General features: G+C 38.5%; 1 non-coding gene and 1 pseudogene across 1 annotated transcript; one reads left to right on the plus strand and one right to left on the minus strand.

The window, feature by feature from the left end:
• Positions 1-2,790: 2,790 nt before the first annotated feature.
• Positions 2,791-2,889, plus strand: LOC126029092 (uncharacterized; annotated as a pseudogene).
• A 13,970-nt stretch (positions 2,890-16,859) lies between these two features.
• LOC126027183 (U6 spliceosomal RNA) lies at positions 16,860-16,965 on the minus strand. The gene has a single exon (XR_007502221.1). It is a non-coding gene; the product is annotated as a U6 spliceosomal RNA (small nuclear RNA).
• Positions 16,966-20,838: the final 3,873 nt, after the last annotated feature.

Here is a 20,838-nt window from a genome sequence, read left to right on the forward strand (position 1 = left end):
TCATTAGTTTTTTGCTTCATCTCTTTTAAAGCTCTGTCATTAGAAGCAAATACATTTTCTTAGACTATCTTGAGATGCATTATTTTATTATATATCATTATGCAATGTCCTTTGGCAGGAAGAATTCTAAGGGGATCCACAAAATGTCCCTCCCTTTCTGAAATAAATGGCCTGAGTTATTCAGAACTGTTAATGTGATGAAGCTTACTCTCAGGATTAGGTTATAATGTATGGGAGACTATTGACCCTACACACTGTTGGATCATGAGAAGTATTCAGCGTCCTATTTCTGTCTTTAAAATGCAGGATACCAAGTGTCAATGAGTAAGATACATTGGGAACCTAAACTGACACAGGTGAAAGGTAGCAAAAAATAGGGAAGTCAGTTTTACAAATTCCAAGGAATGAAAATTCTCCCAACAGCAACAAAAAAGGATCTTAAGATCAAATCTTTTTTTCTCCCCCGAGTTTCCAGAAGACAGCGCAACCTTGATTTCAGCCTTGTGATGTCCTAACAAATCTAGCCATGCTTAGTACAAAAAAGTGAATTAAGATACAAATGATTGGGGCTGGAGAGATAGCATGGAGGTAGGGTGTTTGCCTTGCATGCAGAAAGCCAGTGATTTGAATCCCGGCATCCCATATGGTCCCCTGAGCCTGCCAGGAGCGATTTCTGAGCGTAGAGCCAGAAGTAACCCTGAGCACTGCTGGGTGTGACCCGCCCCCACCAAAAACAAAAAACAAAAAAACCAAGATAGGAATAATTTCAGGATCAGAATGATAATACAATAGTAAGGTGCTTGCTTGTCTTACATGTGGAAAACCCACGTTTAATCCCTGGCAGTTCATATTATCTCCTGAGGCCTTCATGGGTGATTCCTGAGTGCAGAGCCAGGAGTAACCCCTGTCTAACACAGAGAGGCCTTACCAAAAAAAGCAAGTGTGATTTTAAGTTGCTAGGACAATGCTCATTTTTATACAGCGACAGAAAACCAATACATTCTTTGTGTCTTACAATTTTTTAATTTTGAAGTCGACATTTTCTGATATTAATCTCACTCTGGATTTATTGTGATTGAGTGGTATTTGCATGCTATTTCCTGCTTATTTTAGTTTGTGTCTTTATATATCAAGTGTGTTTCAGACAGCTAGGCAGTTGTGTCTTGTTTTGTGATTCACTCTAGTAATTTCTGCCTTATAATTTGAGTTTTTTCATTTATTCACATTTAATTTGATTACAGATGAAGTCTGTCTTATATCTACCCATCATTGTATTTCTATACATTTCATCAGATTTCTATTTGTTTCATTTGTATCATTCCTTTTCTGCCTTCTTTTGCAGTGCATATTTTTTGAGGAGGTACCTTTTATCTTCTTTATTGCATTACTTGTTACAATTTCCTCTGTATTTTCTGTGGCTATTCTAAATTGTAAAGTATAAATCTTTTTGTTGTTAATTTGTTTGTTTTTGTTTTGGGAACACACCCAGCAGTGCTCAGGGGCTACTCCCAACTCTGCACTCAAAGGTCATTCCTGGCAGTGCTCAGGGAATCATATGGGATACTAGGGGTTGAACCTGGGTTGGCCACGTGCAAGGCTAATCCCTATACATCTTTAATTTACCACACTGCACTCACAAATAATACCATATTTAATATTAAGCCTGAAACTCCAGATTTATATGATATCCTCTTGTCATTTATGTTCTTGTTATTATACATTTTAGTTTTACATATATAAAACCCATTCTGTATTGTTAATGCTTTAGTTTAAGCATCAAAGTATACATCAAAGAAATGACAAAAATAAGAACATTTATTTATTTCATCCCATAAATATTTCTGATATTCTAATATATGGAAAATGTTTTCCTTCAAATTGAAACATTTTGTGAATATTTCTTATAGGATAGTCATTATGGAAACAGATGATTTCAGTTTGTGTTTCTCAGAAAATGTTTTAGTTTCACCCTCATTTAAAAAAAATTAACCTTATTCCCAGCAGAAAAAAGGCTTGAGTCCTCCACTAAGCTCCAAAAGAAAATAATGGCTCCTGATACTTCCCAGATAGCTGACACCTCTGCGGGACTCTAAAAAGGGGGTGTGCAGATTACTCTTTCTGCATAAACTATAACAGCCCAATGCTATCGCCTATAACCCAATGCTATTCCCTATAACCTCCAACAGAAATAATTCAGATCCACAACTTAAATTTATCAAATTCTAGCTACCAAATTTGTTTTCAGATCTATAAATCCTACACTGTATGCTGGCTGTGTGCAACACCTCAATATTTTATAGTAGTGTCAGCCCAATAGTAAGTGTCACAGGATATCTGATGGGAAAATTATTTAGAAATCTACCAAGTTCAGTGAGCCTAAACAGTAACAAAGAAGGCTCAATTACCATCACCAATCCTTAAGTACAAATTTTAATAACATCACAGGAAATTTTAACCATTTCAAATTGACCCTTGTTGGTCTAAGTTTTTATAATTCCGTTTGTTTTTGTGTTGTAACAAGCAATATGAAGTAAATTCATTTGTGCCTGCATGGAGACAGACTATGGTGACACTGGTGAAGGGAAGGTCACACCAGTGGTGGTATTAGGTGTTTGAATGCCTGAAATGACTGTACTATGAACAATTTGGTAAGTCATGGTGTTATAATAAAAATTGGGACAAGGATTAACCTCTTTTTTATTTGGATTCACAAATACTATATTGATGAAACTTTTTATGATGATGAAAATGGATTAAACCTATTAAAATAAAAAATAAACTTTTAATACTTGCATTTGTAGCATTTTACTACAACTGGAATGATACAGAGAAGATCAGTATGACTCCTGTGCCAGGATGACACACATTTGTGAAGTGTTCCATATTTTAAAAAGTAAACTTTTGATTTCATAATATGTTAAAATAATTACAAGGTCCATTTTTAAACTCACAGGAACTTCCAAGGCACTCACAATTTTCTCTATTAATAATGGCTTACTATTCTGTGGTACATTTGTCAAAGCTAAGAAATCAACATTGAAACATTTCCATTAACTAAACTCCATAATTTTTTCCATGAATGACCTCGTTCTATTCCAGGATCCTTTCCAGATTCCTTAGTGTTCTTAGTCTCCTCTAAGGCATGATAGCTTCCCAGTCATCCCTGGATTCTCTTGATCTTACCTAGTTTGAAGAGCTCAGGTTGGGTATTTTGTACACTATTCTTCAACTTAGATTTTTCAAATATTTTTATCAGAACTAGACAGGCGTTATGGGCTTGGAGAGAGAACAACTTTCCATCACCTTTATCAGGATGATGTACATGTTGTGGCAATGAAAATGTTAGTCTTGAATAATTGGTAAAGATGAAATTTGCAGGTTTCTTGGTTAGAGATGAGTCACCAAGTCATAGGAAGAAATAAATTTATCTGCTCAAGTGAGGAGATTCAGTACCCAGTACCCCATACGGTACCCCAAACTCCAGCAGGAATGATCTCTAAGTGCAGAGCCAGGACTAAGTCCAGAGCACTGCTTTGTATGTATGGGACTCATTTAAAACAAAACACTGCCCAAAAAGGGAAGAAAGAAAAATGGGGAAGTTTTGAAATGGACTTGATTTTTGAGGTCCTGATCTTCTGGCTCATTTCCTTGTCTGGTTCTCATTCTTGGATCTCTTGGTATTTGTTAACTCTGTAAGTTTAGCTTTTATCTCCTATTACTGCATCAGCAGTCTGTGGGATTAAAACTCAGGGAGGATTCTGGCTGTCTTTTCACTCTTGCCCTGAAGATCCTGTTAAGTCCCTAGTTCATCTTCCATCAGACCCAGCTAAGATTATTCCCAAAGTAACAGGTTTTGTTCTCTCTCTAATCTTGATTAGAGTCTCTGCCCCCAGCTGTGACCTTTCTATTGCTGCTGTATAAACCCAAAAGCTTAATGGTAGAAAAAAATTAGAAATCTGATCTTTTTTTTAATGTCCTTAATTATTTTAGCTTTACAACTTTAGCCTTGAATTGCAGAAGCATGAAGACTGTCTCTGAAGACCCCCCAGAAGCCTCTGTTCAAGGCTGTGGGTACTGTCTCTTGTGAACGGTCCATATTCAGTTTTTTTCTTTCTCCAGGAATCATTTTAACCAATTCCACAGCTTCCAGCTGCTTCATCTTGAGAGCAGAGTGCTACACTAATAGCAGGCAGTCCTCCCAGAGCAATTTATGGCTTCACAGCTCTGAAAATTACAGTCATTTACAGTCTTCTCCATTAGTGCCCTGACCCCATCCAGTTCCGTCTGCATGTTTTTGGTTCCTGATATCGAAAGTTTCTTTTGCTTTTCTACCTGCTATCTCCAAGATGAAAATGTTCCCTTTCCATTTCCTGGAGGCCTTTTCATCTGTAGTCCTACTCAGTATTCAAAATATAGGGTTATCTTTGCTGGGCTTTGTTGTTGTTGCTACTGCTGTTGTGTTCACTAATTTTTCTATTACAAGCCTGTGATTTTTCTGGAGTTAGTTCTCTGAAAGTGTTGCATTAAAATATTCTTATTTTGCCTGATGTCTTATTACTCAAACTCATCCTGTCTGTCTTTCTTCTATGAGATGAATAATCTTGCTTAAAATTTCTCCCACTAGAAGAAATTAACAGACAATTTCTCAAAGAAGAAATACAAATGGCCAAAAGGCACATGAAAAATGCTCCACGTCACTAACCATCAGGGAAATGTAAATCAAAACAACACTGAGGTAACATTTCGTGCCACAAAGACTGGCACACATCACAAAGAAGAATAACAGTCGGTGTTGACAGGGATATGGAGAGAAAGTCACTCTCATTCACTGCTGGTGGGAATGCCGTCTAGTCCAGTCTTTATGGAAAACAATATGAAGATTCCTCAAAAAACTGGAAATTGAGCTCCCATATGATCCAGCTATACCACTCCTAGGGATATACCCTTGGAACACAAAAGTACAATACAAAAACCCCTTCCTCACACCTATATTCACTGCAGCACTATTACAATAGCCAGACTCTGGAAACAATTAAGATGCCCTTCAACAGATGAATGGCTAAAGAAACTGTTGTACATTAACACAATGAATATTATGCAGCATTCAGGAGAGATGAAGTAATGAAATTTTCCTATACATGGATGCACATGGAAACTAAATGCTGAGTGAAATGAGTCAGAGGTAGAGAGATAATCACAGAATAATATCATTTATCTATGGGATTTAAGAAAAATAAAAGACATTATTGTAATAATGCCCAGAGACAATAGAGATGAGGGCTGGAAGGACCAGCTCATGATATGAAGCTCACCACAAAGAGTGGTGAATGCAGTTAGAGAAATAACTACACTAACAACTATCATGACAATGTTAATGAATGAGAGAAGTATAATGCCAGTCTCAAATACAGGCAGGGGTGGGGAAGGAGGGAGATGGGGGGGATTGGTAGTGGAAATGTTGCACTGGTGAAGGGGGTTTTCTGTTTATAACTGAAACCCAACTACAATCATGTTTGTAATCATGGTGATTAAATAAAGATATTATATAAAAATTTATCCCACTGTTAGTCTACTGTCAATACCCAGATGTGGCCTCTTATGGCTTTCTTTATGCTATGTTCATCATTTCTCCACTGGTGTTGGCTGTTTCTGAGATTTGGGGGAACTCTGCTTCTTGGCACCCTTCTACTAAGCTGCTTCAATAGGCAAGCCAAGCATTCTTCTGTAGGGTTGTGCTCTGACTCCAGTGTGCCTGGCTGTTGTTTCAAGGACCTTTGAAACAGATTGCTGTGCTCCATCTTCAGATCTGCTCATTCGATTCAGGGTGGTTGATCATTTGCATTCTACCAAATTTCAGATGATGGTCATGTTGTGGCTTAGGCAACCCCACCTGGAGAAACACTGCTTTAGTTAGTTGTCAGTATTCCAAGTCCTCTTGGAGAGGTATTCTGTAGCTCCCATTCTTCATTTCTTTGGTTACTACAGATATGAGTTCCATATCTCTTCTTGCCTTAGTTTCCTCAAGTGTCCTCTACTCAAGGTGAGTCCTTTGGCCTATGTTGGTTCTTCCTTTTCTGGAAAGTCCCATCTCTGTGCTCAAGATTCCAAATGCTGTAGTTTAATTGTGATCTATCTTCCAGGAAGGTATCCAGACCAACTTTTACCAAGTCCTAACTCTCACCTCTGGGTCCTACCCTGCTAACTCCTCCACCATTGATTTTCTTTGAAACTAGCCTCTTACTATCTGTAGATTTTAAGTTCACTAGCTCTTTCCTACTCTTAAACCAGCCACCTCAAGTAATTCTCCTAGGAACTAAGAAGAAAGTTCCCTGAATACTTTTATGAGTATTTCTTTTATCTATGACTTTAACTGCACATTTCAATAGTATCCTGTCCCATAGAGGCCTGGAGAAAGTACACTAATTTCTTCTCCCAAGCAATTTCCATCTTCCCTTCTATTTAATTTCCTGAGTGTCTGACCACCTAGCTTAACCTAGAAACAATGAAAATAGATTTGTCCTTCCCATCTTTATTTTTCAAAGCGGTTAAGTCTGCATTTGCCCTTTCAGTACATTTCTTTCATGTAGTCTCGTCTGGTTTCTAAGATTTCAACCATCCTAAGTAGAGCCTTCCCCCTCATTCTCCCTTAAGCCCCTGTTATTTTCCTATTTGCCATTTCTAAGCAAAGATCGTCTCCAGGGCAACGGTCCTCAGCTCCTGCCCCCCTCAGCGAAGGCCTGTCCATTCTCAAAGTGCAAATTGGATTTCTAGAAACTAATGTTCCAGGTGCAGGCAGACTGGGGTGGTCGGCTTTTTTTTTTTCTTTTCTTTTTAATCCTTTCCTTTCCACCAACTCACCACCCTTATCCAGCCATTGGGTTTACAATTATTTATTTTTTTAAATCCACTTCAGGCCAAAAATCTATATTTTCCATTTAATTCTCCCATTTTACTCTACCCCTCCTGTCCTGGTCATCTGAAAACCTACCATAATATCAACAGGTATTGATGAAGGTTCAGGAAGTTCCCACCTAGGGGGGAACAGAGCAGTAGTGTCCTGGTCTGTCTTGCAGACACTCTAGAGGTGTCATACTGATGGCCGTGAGCTAGTCTTTTTAAAAATTGAGATCTAATTGACATATTGCCTGAGCATAGGCACCCTGTCAGGAAGTTGGATCCATTTATATATTGCACTACAGTAACTATGGTAGCATGAGCTAATCCCTCTGTGCTTAAATAAAATCTTGCTGGGGTCATTTTTATGTTATTCCAGAAAGCATGAAAGGTGGGACCTATTCTTGTCCTTTACTGATTCCTAGGTCCTTAGATGATGCAACCTATGATATAGGCTCCCCCCACCCCCATCTTGTTATTAACAGAAAAAATTATAATGAGACCGGGTGCCAGCTAATAGACCTTGTCTAGGAAAGGGCTGCCATGCTCATGCTGTTCTCACTTTTATGGTGTTAAGATGTCTTTTTTAATTTTTATGACCCTTTGTTGATCACCTATATTTTATTAAACCTGTGAACTTAAAAGCCCGGCTCTCTTACTTTCTTTCACCCATTCTGAAGCTAAAAGCTGGCTCACTAAGTGCTTGTTCTTTGGAAATGAACTTTGTCTGACCCCAAAAATGAATCTGCCTCTCCAAGAACACTCATGTCTTCCCATTCCAAGGGACACTGCCTGAGACCCCAGGCCAGGGTAGGCTCCAATACTTTCCACATGAGATGTTACCCAGGACTGCAGCTGCTCTTTGGAGTTGGTGAGAACAGCTTCAAACCTCAGTCCCTAATGCATAGACTTTACATCCATCTTGCCAACTCTCCAGATGTTAGCATTGACCTCAAACTCTCAATCTTTCCATTTTGTATCCTTCTTCTGGCCAAGGTTTGGACCTGTAAAAATCCGAAGCACACCCCTTATCCCCAGTCCTTATTCCTTTAGGAAATATTCCTCAGAACTTTCTACAAAAACATTTAGAATGGTCAAGAATGTTGAATTCACATGAAAGGAGTAAGTGGCAACTGAAAAGGTCATTATCAGCAAGGTATTTGTATTTTATCTTTAAAATATGTGGTACTATGCTTCATAATGTATTTTTCTCAGATGAATGTAAAAAGGGGTTTAAAATGATTTTCCATCTGATGAGATTATCTTGCTATTTCGAAAGAGTAGTCTCTTTATTCTAGTCCAGGTGATGGCAAAGTGACCCCAGGAGGGATCTAGCCATTCCCAGGCCCCAGAATAATTTCATGATAACCCCACCACTTGACTTGAAAAAACCTTTCATTACTCCTTGTATGACATTCCTCCCAAGGAACTCACCAACTCCCTCCAAGCCCAATCTCATCTCTTTCTACAAATTGCCTTCTGTTGTGGTAAGAGGAGTGTCCTGGAAAGACAATGACATTTCCCCAAATTCCTCCCTCGAATCCACCCTGGAAAATGCTGGCTTGTGGTGGGGTGTTAGCTTGAACAAAGATCGTAGATTGAGTGGCATAAGCAATGTATATTCTTTAGATCTCTGAAGTCTGAAAAGTCCGTAACTCAGGGGCAGATAGATGAAGTGTCTGGTGAGTCCTGTGTTAGGTTTGGAGACTTCTCCCTTCTGACATTCCTTCCTGAGGTGGACAGCAAGTGAGCTCCAGTTTTTTCTTCTGCTCATATGTACACCAGCCCCATTAAAGACTGTGCCCCTGAACTCATCTAAAACCAATTCCTCCCCAAAGCTACATTCTAATATCCTCACATTGGAGAGAATGGCTTCAGCATATGAATATAGGATGATAGCTTCTTTTGCTCATGTCAGATCCTCTCTTTGATTTCTCTTCTTGGGAAGCTTTCTTCAGTGTAGGGCTGAGGTCACCCTGCCTGGCTCTGGGCCTGGTCTAGGGACCCAGGGCTGGCCAGCAGAGTTCCAGTGTACAAGGAAGGAAGAGTGTCCCAGTTTTGAGTCATCAAGATCTGGTCCAGGATTTTTTTTTCCAATGGATCTTTTCCTCTGGGGTTGCTGAGTTAGTAGGCTACTTAATCATCACCACAGGAAGAGACACAGTATAAGAAGAAAGCTAACAGAGGAAGAAAGGGCCAATGAGGAATGGAATAACATGAGGGAAGGCTCATTCTCAGATTCACTGGAGCACCTGGATTCAGCCCCAAATCACAGGCATCTCCCTTCCTTCCTTCCTTCCTTCCTTCCTTCCTTCCTTCCTTCCTTCCTTCCTTCCTTCCTTCCTTCCTTCCTTCCTTCCTTCCTTCCTTCCTTCCTTCCTTCCTTCCTTCCTTCCTTCCTTCCTTCCTTCCTCCCTCCCTCCCTTCCTCCCTCCCTCCCTCCCTTCCTCTCTCACTCCCTCCCTACCTCCTTCCTTCCTCCCTCCCTCCCTTCCTAAATTTAAAACCAAATTTATCATTTTTACGTCCTACTTGAAAAATCGTTTTTGTTGTTTTTAATTTAATTTTTAAATTTTATCTGAGGTATTGTGTTTTACAGTACTGTTTATGATAGGGCTTGAATCATATAGATGATATATATTTTATGATAAAATACACATACACTAGCTGAGAAATGTTTGTCAAACCAAAGGCAACTGAGTTTTTTGCCAAATATATTACAGAATTCGTATAATTTTTGGATCTGTGATTCACATGAAAGTGTTTTTATGTACCCTATAATTCATAATTTTAGATGTTGCTGTAAATAGAGTTCCTAAACTTACTTGGCCACCTTTTGTTAGGAAGAAAAATTCACTCAGTGCCTTTTGAAAATCTACTATTTTTCAATGAACAAAAAGAAAGTACACTCCTTTCCCTCATGGCTCTGAAGGCTACTATAACCCCTGGGATCATTCTAGTGCCCCCTAGGGGGAAGAAAGTGTTGCCCACTTTGGGAAACACTTGAAAAGGGGATTTGTTCAAAAATACAATTTCTAATTGTTACTTGTTAGTAAATAGACATACAATTGAATTTGTATACGACTATCATCATCTACATTCTAACCAAACTAACTTCTTGGTACTGGTAGTAGGTATGTTTGTGTGTGTGTGTGTGGGGGGGTTACACTCCCAGTGATATTTGACCAATCAGGGCAAGGACCTGACGATATGGTGTTGTTGAGGCCCTGAGTGCCTAGGATCTCTAGGGCCACATCCAGCTGAGCCAGGGGACCTTCAGAGCTGATGAGTGGGGAGTAGTGTGCATTGCTGTTTACAGTGCTGGGGATCAAACCAGGTCAGATGTAGGCAAAGCATAAACCTCAATCCCTATGCTATCTCTTGGGTCTTACAGATTCTTTAGGATTTCCAATAGTCAGGTGGAATATAAAGTGAAACATTTTGTTTTCCTTTTCAACATACATGACGTTTTTTCTTTTATTATTATTATTGTTATTATTATTTTGCATTTTGTCACCAGTGAGGTCTTACACTATTGGGTAGAAATGTTAGAATAGGAATTTTTGTCTTTTCTCCTGTGATTTGAGGAAAGAAGACATAAGAATGCTAGTTGAAGTGTTTTTTTGCTTTTTTTATTTTTTTTATAGATGTCCTTATTTGTAGTTGAGGAAATTACCTTCTTTTCCTAGCTTACTGACAGTTCTTTTAGTTTTTGTTTTGGGGGACATGCTCAGAAGTGCTCAGGACTTATTTGTGGTTTGCACTCAGGAATTTCTTTTTGTGGACTTGGAGGATCATATGTGATACCAGACAGCAAAACGCAGGTCAAGTTGCATGCAAGGTATCCTTACTCACTGTTTTATCTCTCCAGCCCTGCTGAGAGGTATTATTTTGTCTGTTTGTCTTTAAGAAATTAAAAAGGGGAACTGAATTTGTCAAATGCTTGCTGCATCTATTGATATGGGTTTTCTTTTTTTAGTTTGGTAATCTGGTTAGCTACATCAATTATTTTAATGTTAAGACAATTTCACATTGCTAGGATAAACCCCATTTAATCATGATTTGTTATTTATTTTTTATATTGTTAGATTCAACTTGTTAAACATTTATTAGGGACTTCTGCATCTGTGGTCCTAAAAATATTGGTATATATTGTTCTCTTCCTGAAAAAACTTGACTGGCTTTTGGCAACAGAATTATGCTGTCCTCATAAAGTGAATTAGGAAGCATATTCTCTTCTATTTCTAAAACTTGTTTTTTTGTTTTTGTTTTTGTGTCACACCCGGCAGTGCTCAGGAGTTACTCCTGGATCTACACTCAGAAATTGCTACTGGCAATTTTGGGGGACCATACGGGATGCTGGGTTTTAAACCACCGTCTGTCTGCATGCAGGGCAAATGCCTTACCTCTATGCTATCTCTTCAGTCCCCTGAAATTTGTTTTGTTTGGGGGTCACAGTCAATGATATTTAGGAGCTATCCCTAAGCTCATAGTTAGGGATTGTTCCTGGAACCAAGTGCCAGGAACTGAATGCGAGACTTCTATGCAAGGTCTCTGTACAGCCACAGAGCATGTATTCTAGCCCATTAAGTTCACTTTCTGGCTCCTGTTTCTAGAAATTTTGAACAACAGTGGAATTATTCCTTCCCAAAATGTTTGGGTGACTTCTAGTGAATTCACCTAGTGGGAAAGCTTTTGAATTTGTTGTAGAAAATAGGGAGCAGTGTTGTGCTCAGGGCTTACTCCTTGCTCTGGCTCTATGCTCAAGGGTCATTTCTGATGGGGATCTGGGGACCACAGACAGTACTGGAGTTTGAACTGGATGTTCTATATACAACATAGATGGTTTAACCCTGTGTTGCATCTCTAGTCCCTGTGGCAAGACTTTTCACCATAAGTCTAAATTATTTCATAGAGGATATTCCAACTTATATCCTACTTATTGTTAACTTTGGTAGTTTATATTGTACATGGAATTTGTATACTTCATTGAAGTTTTCAGATTGATGGCATAAACTTATCAATAGTCTTCTCTTTTCAGCTTTTTAATGTCCAGGTTACTGTTGTCTATTCTCCCTAAACCCCAACCTCCAATATTATGTGTTTTGTCTTATCTTTTCTGTAGTTAATGTGACTAGAGCTTTATTAATTTTATTGATCTTTTCAAAGTATAAACTAATTTTCATTGATATTTACCTACTGTGTTTCTGTTTTCTATAGTGTTAATTCTATGCCTCATTATTTTTGTATTGGGTTTATTTTGCCTTATAGTTTAAGGTAAAAGATTGGATTTTAAAAATTTAGGACAATTTTACTTGTTGAATATAGTAATATATTGTGCTACATTTCCTTCTTAGTATACATGTGTCTGTATTCCACAAATTTTGATATGTTGTATTTTTATTTCCATTAAGCTCAAATATTGAATAATTTCTCTTGTGATTTATGTTTTCACCCATGGACATCATAGAAATGTGTTGTTTAATTTCCAAACATTTGGGGGATTTTCATATTTTTTCCTGTAACTGATTTATCTTTGAATTCCATTATGGTTAGAGAACAAAGACCATATGAATTCAAGCCTTTTAAATTTACTTAGTTATGGTCCAAATATGAGCTATCTTGGTAAATGGTTCATCTTCAATTAAAAATACTTAAAGCTTTACTTTGTTGCATAAACTTTTAACTGGAAATTAGTTCAATTTGATCAGTAGTGGCTGGTTGAGTGTTTGATATTTTGATTTTGACATCTATTTCCCCTATATATTACTTAAAAAGAGGTATGAAACTTCCCAGTTATAATTGTGGATTTTATCAGACTTTGCTTCTAGCTTGATTTTCTATAATCATATCCAGATACATCTAGGACTTTGGGGGTAGTGGTGATGAATAAAGCCCTTTTCCTTTATAAAATTTTTTAATAAAGTTGGGGTCAGAGCAATAGCACAATGGTAAGGCATTTGCCTGGCACACAGCTGATCCAGGATGTACCTGGGTTCATTCCCCAGTGTCCCATATGGTCCACCAAGTCAGGAGTGATTTCTGAGTGCATAGCCAGGAGTAATCCTTGAGTGTTACCAGGTGTGGCCCAAAAACCAAAACAAATTTTTTAATAAAGTAATAATAGGCTTTACTTGGAAATTCTGAATAAGGGGAGGGAGTGGATGAGAAAGAGGAATAGGACTAGGAGAAGCAGGAAGAGAGGAGAGATAGAATAACACGTTTGAGGGAGAATGAGAGCTTCTCTAAAGGTGGAGAATACCATGTACACATTCCAGCATGAAAGTAGGAAAGTAGGAAAGACCACATTTCAAGAAGGGAGATGACAGATACATGTGCATATAAGAACTGTGTGCATGGCAGGCAGCACATATGTGTACAGTACCAACACATGGGCCCAGGGAGCACATGGACCTCAAATTCTTTAAAATATTCCTTGTTCCAAAATCTTTTAGGCAAGAGCTGGATTAACCACTGGGTTAAAATACATCTAAGTTTGATCTCTGATATCCTATGGCTTCCTGAATATTACCGGATGAGACCCAGGAGATCTCTAAGCATCACTGGGTGATTCTAGTGGTTCCTGGTTCCACAAAACCCAAGCGGCACTGCATCCTCAGGCGTCAGCATTGAACTGCCAACCTAATATGTTGAGTATCTCATTGGGTAGTTCGTGGGTCCCCTGAGTACTATCTGGGAGTCCCCAAACCAAAAAATCTTTTAGATGCTTGCTGAATATATGGCTATATACTGTACTTATAAGATATGAACCAACTCAATGTTTTTCAAAGAATGTTTTCTTGTTATACATCTTTTATGGCTTTTTAAAATATATTTAAGCACCATGATTATAAACATGTTTGTAGTTGGGTTTCAGTTATAGAAAAGAACACCCTACTTCATCAGTGCAACCTTCCCACCACCAATGACCCCTATCTCCCTATTCTCCCACCCCCTACCTGTCTTCAACACAGGCATTCTACTTCTTTCACTTATTACCATTGCCGTGATAGTTGTTAGTATAGTTATTTCACTAAGTGCATTCACTACTCTTTGTGATAAACTTCATATCGCTTCTTATTGTGAGCTGGTCCTTCCAGTTTATGGGGGTTTTGAACATCACCCAGCAGTGGGGGATGGGGGATACTCTCAGCACTGTACTTGGGTCACTCCTGAAGGTGCTCAAGGAACCATGTGGTGCTGAGGATCAACTAGAATGGACTGGATTCAAGGTAAGCCCCTAAATTCCTGTCCTATATCTCTGGCCTGTAGCCTACATTTTTTCATGTTATTTATTCCTTTTATTTTTTTAAATTAATGACTCTGATGCCTTATTAGGCCACTAGGTCATCCCACATTTTTTTATTGGATCACACTTAGTGATATTTAAGGGTTACTCCTGATTTTGTACTCAGGAATTATTCCTCATGGTGCTCAGAGGACTATATAGGATGCCAAGGATTTAACTCTGGTTAGCCTTGTGCAAATCGAGTGCCCTACCTGCTATACTACTTCTCCAGGGTACCACTTTTTTTTTCTCTGAACTCAGAAATGACTCCTGACAGGCTCAGGGAATCATATGGGATGCCGAAGATTGAATCCGGGTTGGCCATGTGCAAGGCAAATGCCCTACCTGTTGTGCTATCACTATGATCAGAACATCACAATTTGTAACGGCACAACTTTGAGTTATAGTTTATATACCATTTATTTCACTTATTAAAAATGCAACTTAGTTGTTTTTTTATTTATTGAGTTGTGTAACCATATTTACAACAAATATTAGAATAGATTAACCACCACCCTCCCCAACACCTATACTCCTTAGCAATCATTATTCTTCCACCAAATTTTTACCTCAGTTCTGGGAAAAACATTAATATACTTTCTGCCTCTTTAGATTTGTCTACTATAAAGATGATATATATATTTTAATTTGTTGTGTTTGAGGACCATATACTGCTAGAATCAAATCTAAAGCTCCCTTGTGCAAAGTAAGTAATCCTGTTCTTTGAGCCATTTCTCCACCTAGCATTATGTTTTCAATGTTTATTCTCAGTATCATGTACAAGTATCTCAAACATTTTTGTTGTGGAACAACATTTTCTTGTATATACATTCCATCTATTTTTATCCATAGTAAATATTTACTATTCAGTGGGTGGTCAATTTCATATACTTATGTGGATTTGCATTGAACATATTTAGCATAATGTCATGTGACAGAAATAGTGAGAATGGGAGGAAGAGTGGGTTCAGATTAAAAAGTTCAACCTGGCCCAGCATCCCATATGGTCTCCAAGCTTGCCAGGAGTGATTTCTGAGTGTAGAGCCAGGAGTTAACCCCTGAGCACCGCCGGGTGTGGCCCCGAAATAAAAAACAGCAACAACAAAAAAAGTTCAACTCTCATATGAATTTCACCTTTGTAGTAGAGCCATCCTTCTTACTCTTTCCTCTCTTTCTAAGGAATGGGCTAGCTAAAAAGATGCGTAAACTATGAAGCTGACTTTATTCATAGCCCAGTCTTCCCAGTTTAATGTCATGTTGAATTCTTTACTGTTCTGACCAGAAGGAAAAATCTCAAACATATCAGCCCAAATTCAATGAAAAATACTTCCAATAAGTAATTCCAATAAATAACTAAGCTGAAGAATTTCCAGCAGATGAATGAATATGGCATCCAGGACTCCTACTAGTTTGGCCTTTATCTCCTGCCAAAAACAAGGAGATGCTTTATTTGGAAATGTTCCTTACTCTTATTTTAAGGTAAAGTTTTACTCTTATTTGAAAACGGTAGGGTTGCTAAAAGTATCTCAATGTGAACTGTGGAAATCACGGTTTCTACCATGTAGAATGATGGGGCTGGGATAGTACCATCTGGTAGATCCTGGTCAGAATTTCTGCTGTCCCCAAGGTGCCAAAGACTCCTGCTTCTACCACAGCTGGTGCCAGCATAATGAACTTGGGGCACCATAGAAATGAGGCTCACCAGGAGAATGATGAGCAGAGCTGAATTCCCACAGAGCAAAACACAGTCCTGCCCACTGGTCCATGTGATAAACCATAAACTATGATTTTCTATGGTGGGGAAAGAAGGAACTAGGGATCTTTGCATTCTTTTAATGGAAGAGGCTAAGGGATTTAAAGAGAAGCCTCACAATTCATCATCATTCTCACCATATGATTTTGACTCTCCTTGATCCTTCTTAAGATTATAACAGGAGCTTTCCAATCAGTGCCTCTTGTTTTGGGATCTTTCTTTCCTCCAGGCCTCTCCAATACAGAAAGACACCAGTATCACTTCTGCCCTCCATCAAGACTTACAAGTCTTTCTAGCTTATAGTATAATTGTGAAAAGAAAAAGCCAAAGCATCTCTACATCTCCTTATTTACTTACCCATGTCTGCTGAGAGGCCATCAGGTAACCATTGAAAAAGTATATGGATGGGGGCAGAGAGATAGTAAGTGGGTATAGCACTTACCTTGCATGCAGTTGACCCTCAGTCAATCCCCAACCCCATGTATGGTCCCCAAGAATAGCCAGGAATGACCCCTAGGTACAGAGTCAGCAGTAAATGCAGAACACAAGGGAGTATCCCCAAACAAAATTAAAATAAGTATTCAGGAGTCCTTCCTTAAAAAATACAATTTTAAAATAAAGAAAAATGGATGGAGAAATAGTGTAGAAGGTAGGTCACTTACTGTGCATGCAGCTGGTCCAGGTTTGATTTCCGACACTGAAAATGGTCCCCTGAGGCCCTTCCAGGAGTGATCCCTCAGCACAGAATCAGAAGTAAGCCCTGAGCACCATTGGGTTGGCACGCACGCTCGCGCGCGAACACACACACACACACACACACACACATACACACACAGAAATAAAATCTTCTAGACCCAGTTTTGTCTTTGAAATGCCAATTTTCCATATCTTGATCTTTCTTTTGTTTTCCCCACTTGCAAGGAACAAAATATGGAATGCTTCACGAATTTGAGTGTCATCCTTGTGCAGGGGCCATGCTAATCTTCTTCGTATCATTCAATTTTAGTAAATGTGCTGCCGAAGTGAGCACAATCTTGATCTTTCTTTTATTAAAAATTAATCACTTTATTTAAACAGCAGTTAATTTTTTTTAAATATTATTTTTATTTTATTTTGCCATTTGGGCCATACCTGGTGGTGCTCAGGAATTACTCCTGGCTCTGCACTCAGGAATTACTTTTGGTAGGCTCAGGGGACCATATGGATGCCAGGGATTGAATCCAGGTTTGTTATGTTCAAGACAAATGCCCTAGCTACTGTACTACTGCTCTGCCCCTACAAGTTTTTTTTTTCACAATTGTAAAGTTTTTCAAGATTGAGCTTCAGTCATACAATGTACAACATCCTTCATCAGTGCACATTTCCTGCCACCAATGTCCCTAGTTTCCCTACCCACACCCTGCCTGCCTCTGGAGAAGACATTTTTCCTCTCTTGATATCTCTTTCCCCATTTTTTTCACTTTTACACATGATGGTTTACAATATTGTTGCTAAAGGGGTATCATAGCTATCATCAGTTTATCTCCTTTTAACACCCAGTTTTTTCCAGAGTGATCATTTCTAATTATCATTGTCATAGTGGTCCCTTCTCTGCTCTAACTGTACACCCTGCTATTTGTGACAAGCTTCCTACTATGGACTTGTCCTCTTGGCCCTCATCTCTAGTATATCTGAATATTATTACCATGCTATCTTTTTTTTTGTCCCACAAATGGGTGCAATCATTCTATGTCTATAACTCTCTGACCATAGCTTGTTCTTTCCAGGTACTTCTGACATAATGCAAACATATAAGTAGTATAAAAATAGATAGTGGTAGGTATATTGGTACATAGGTGCTTTTACACAAGTAGTATTATAATTTGAAATATTATTTCTCCGTGTACATTAAGAAGCCTGATAGGTTACATGATCTCCTCATGATTCCCTCTTGGTGGCCATGTAGTTTTCTTTTTTGTTGAGATTTCTCCTCCTCAAAATTTAGCATTGTTCATCCTTGGACATATGTTAAAGAGTATACAGATAGGGTAATTTTGGCAAAGTAGATTAGCAAAGTCAGACTTGATATCTATTGCCAAAATGCACTCTGAAAGAGTTATATCTTTTTAATTCTACCAACAGTGTTCTTCTGTTTAATATTTAACTCTCTCCACCCCTTTATGTGTCTCATTAGTTATTCCCATCAGAACAGCTGCCCTCATTTCACACGTCCAAAGTGAACGAGCCCCAGAAAGTTTCTTTACTCTGTTTATTGAAGAACGAGAGGAACATAAATATGTTTTGCCTACATATAAAGTTAATGGCCTGTGGTAAAGAATGTAGACTTTTAAGCAACGGTCCATGTTGTTTGGCTTGGGAAACACTATGTCAGTGTGCTAGACAGCTGGCAAAGCTTTGGAGGGAAAAGGTGGGTCTTCTTGGGTAATGCTTGCCAAGTTGGACAACAACCTCCACATGGCCTACACCTTCTCTCTCACTCATTACACTTATCGCTAAGTCTGTACCCAAATCTCTTTTCTCTCAATGAAGGGACTAGAGTCTATGGGCTAGGAATGTAGTTTTTCTCTCAGAAGTCTTTATTAATGGATTTAAACTCTGGAAGCAGTGGGAGAGTGTGAGGGGGTGTGGAAATTGGATCACATCATCATAAATTTTAGCCACTTTTCTTCATTCTTCCATATTTTTAGATCAGTCTCCATGAAAGTCTTCCTTTTAGCCCTGTGGCCAAGGATCTAGGGGCAAAAGAATGCTAGGAATTGTGAGGAAACTATTCTGAGAAACAGAAACTTCATCTGCCACTGAATGTTTCTTCAGAGTTTGGGTGGTATTGCTCTGATTCTGGCAACTCCTCCCTTTCTCAGTCCTGTATGGTCTGGGTGCTGTCTTGCTTTTCTGTCCTTCTCCCCTATTTGCTGGAAGATATTCTCCTACTGCTTCTGGAGAAACTTCCATAGATCTTTTCTCATGGTTGTATCATTCCTTTGTTACATTTCCTTGCGTTTACCACTATATTAAGGATATTTCAGTTCTTAATAACAACAATAATAATCATTAGTGATACAGTGTAGCATGATGTAGTGTTTCCTATGTACTACTAGAACCTGTATGGTCAAAATGTGATAAACATATTAATTCATCAGATCTCACTCATCTTTCACATTACAACAGTGTCTTCATCTCTGGTAACTTCTTGAATAATCCATGGTGACTTTCAATTTATATTTCTCTTCTTTAATGGGTAGGAAATTGGTGGTGGGAAATGAATACTGGTGAAGCGATGGGTATTGAAACATTGATTGAAAATCAACCACTACCAGGCCTGGAGAGATAGCACAGCGGTGTTTGCCTTGCAAGCAGCCGATCCAGGACCAAAGGTGGTTGGTTCGAATCCCGGTGTCCCATATGGTCCCCTGTGCCTGCCAGGAGCTATTTCTGAGCAGACAGCCAGGAGTAACCCCTGAGCAATGCCGGGTGTGGCCCAAAAACCAAAAAAAGAAAAGAAAAAAAAAAAGAAAATCAACTACTACCAACTTTTTAATTTTGTATCTCACAGTGATCCAATAAAAATTTAAAAAAAAATTCTCTTCTTCCCTTTCCCTTTTGGAGGGAAAGAAAGGGTTTGGGAAAAAACCCACTTACTTTGATTTATAACAGATCAGATCAATCTCTTAGCACAAATATTCACAACAGTCACATAATAAGAACAGATTCCACAAAATAACAAGACTGTTTTGTCACTTAGCCAGACATCAAAGAAATTTTGTTTGCCTTCTTTACCATTTAAATGAGAACACTCTAATTCCATCCACTAGAGTAGAAAAAAATTGTTTTTCCTTAAAAAGCAAATTAGTTTTGGAGCTGAGATAGCTCAATAGACCAATAGACTGGCGGGAGTATATTCTTTGCCCAGGTTCAATCACTATCACCGTGAGGTCCCCTGAGAACTGCTGGGTGTAACCCTTGAGCACTTTCTGGTGTGACCCAAAAATTAGGAACAAAAATTTGTTTTATAGCACTGGGCAGCTTGCTCAAGTGTAGAGCACATAGCTAATATGTGTGTGACTATAGATTTGATTCCTGGTATCATTTGGTCACCTGTGTACTGCTGTTTATAGCCTCAATAAAATATAAATATTTTATAAGCAATATTTTAAAATGTATGGTTTTTCAAATATTTTAATTCTACAAATCATTGTAATGAATTGATAAACACGAGTAGATATATCTGACTTTAAATCCACAATCCATCAGCTCAGCAACCTTGATTTCCTCCTTTATCCTTCAAAGCCATAGCTTTCTCATTGGTAAAACTGGGGTAACAGAATAGTTCTTCTTTCACAGAGCTATCACCAGAATTATAGATTCTAATGTACATAAGGCATTTAGCATAGTGTCTGATCAATAAATGTGTACTTTATTCATTCTTATCACAATTCTAAAATTCAGGGTTGGCACAGGGGACTCAGAAATGAATGAGATGCGGTCGCTGTCCTCCAAGAGTTCAGCAATGTGGTAGGAGAGACAAGACAGATATTCAAAAGTCATCACAATGCAGTGTGATAAATGAAACTCTTGAAGTGTGTACAGAGGACAGAGATAACACAGAAAGGGGTGATTATTTTTGTTGGAAGGTTTCAAGGAAGGCGTGCAAGATGATGTGATAACTTAGCTGAGTTTTGAGGGATAAATTTTGGAGGTGACAAAAGTTGGGAAGAGCCTATTTTACAGGGAAAGAACATGAATAAGGGCACGTATAAGGAAACAGCATGGTGTTTAGGGGGAAATGTTGCAAGTAGTAATGTTCAGAGGTGGGCAAGGTGGAAATGGCAAGAGAAATATATAGAGGAAGGCAAGAATCAGCATTTGAAATGTTTTGGTAATGCCTTGTAAGTGAAGTTAGCAT

This window comes from Suncus etruscus, chromosome 1 (genome assembly GCF_024139225.1).
Source record: "Suncus etruscus isolate mSunEtr1 chromosome 1, mSunEtr1.pri.cur, whole genome shotgun sequence".
Classification (NCBI taxonomy): Eukaryota; Metazoa; Chordata; class Mammalia; order Eulipotyphla; family Soricidae; genus Suncus; species Suncus etruscus.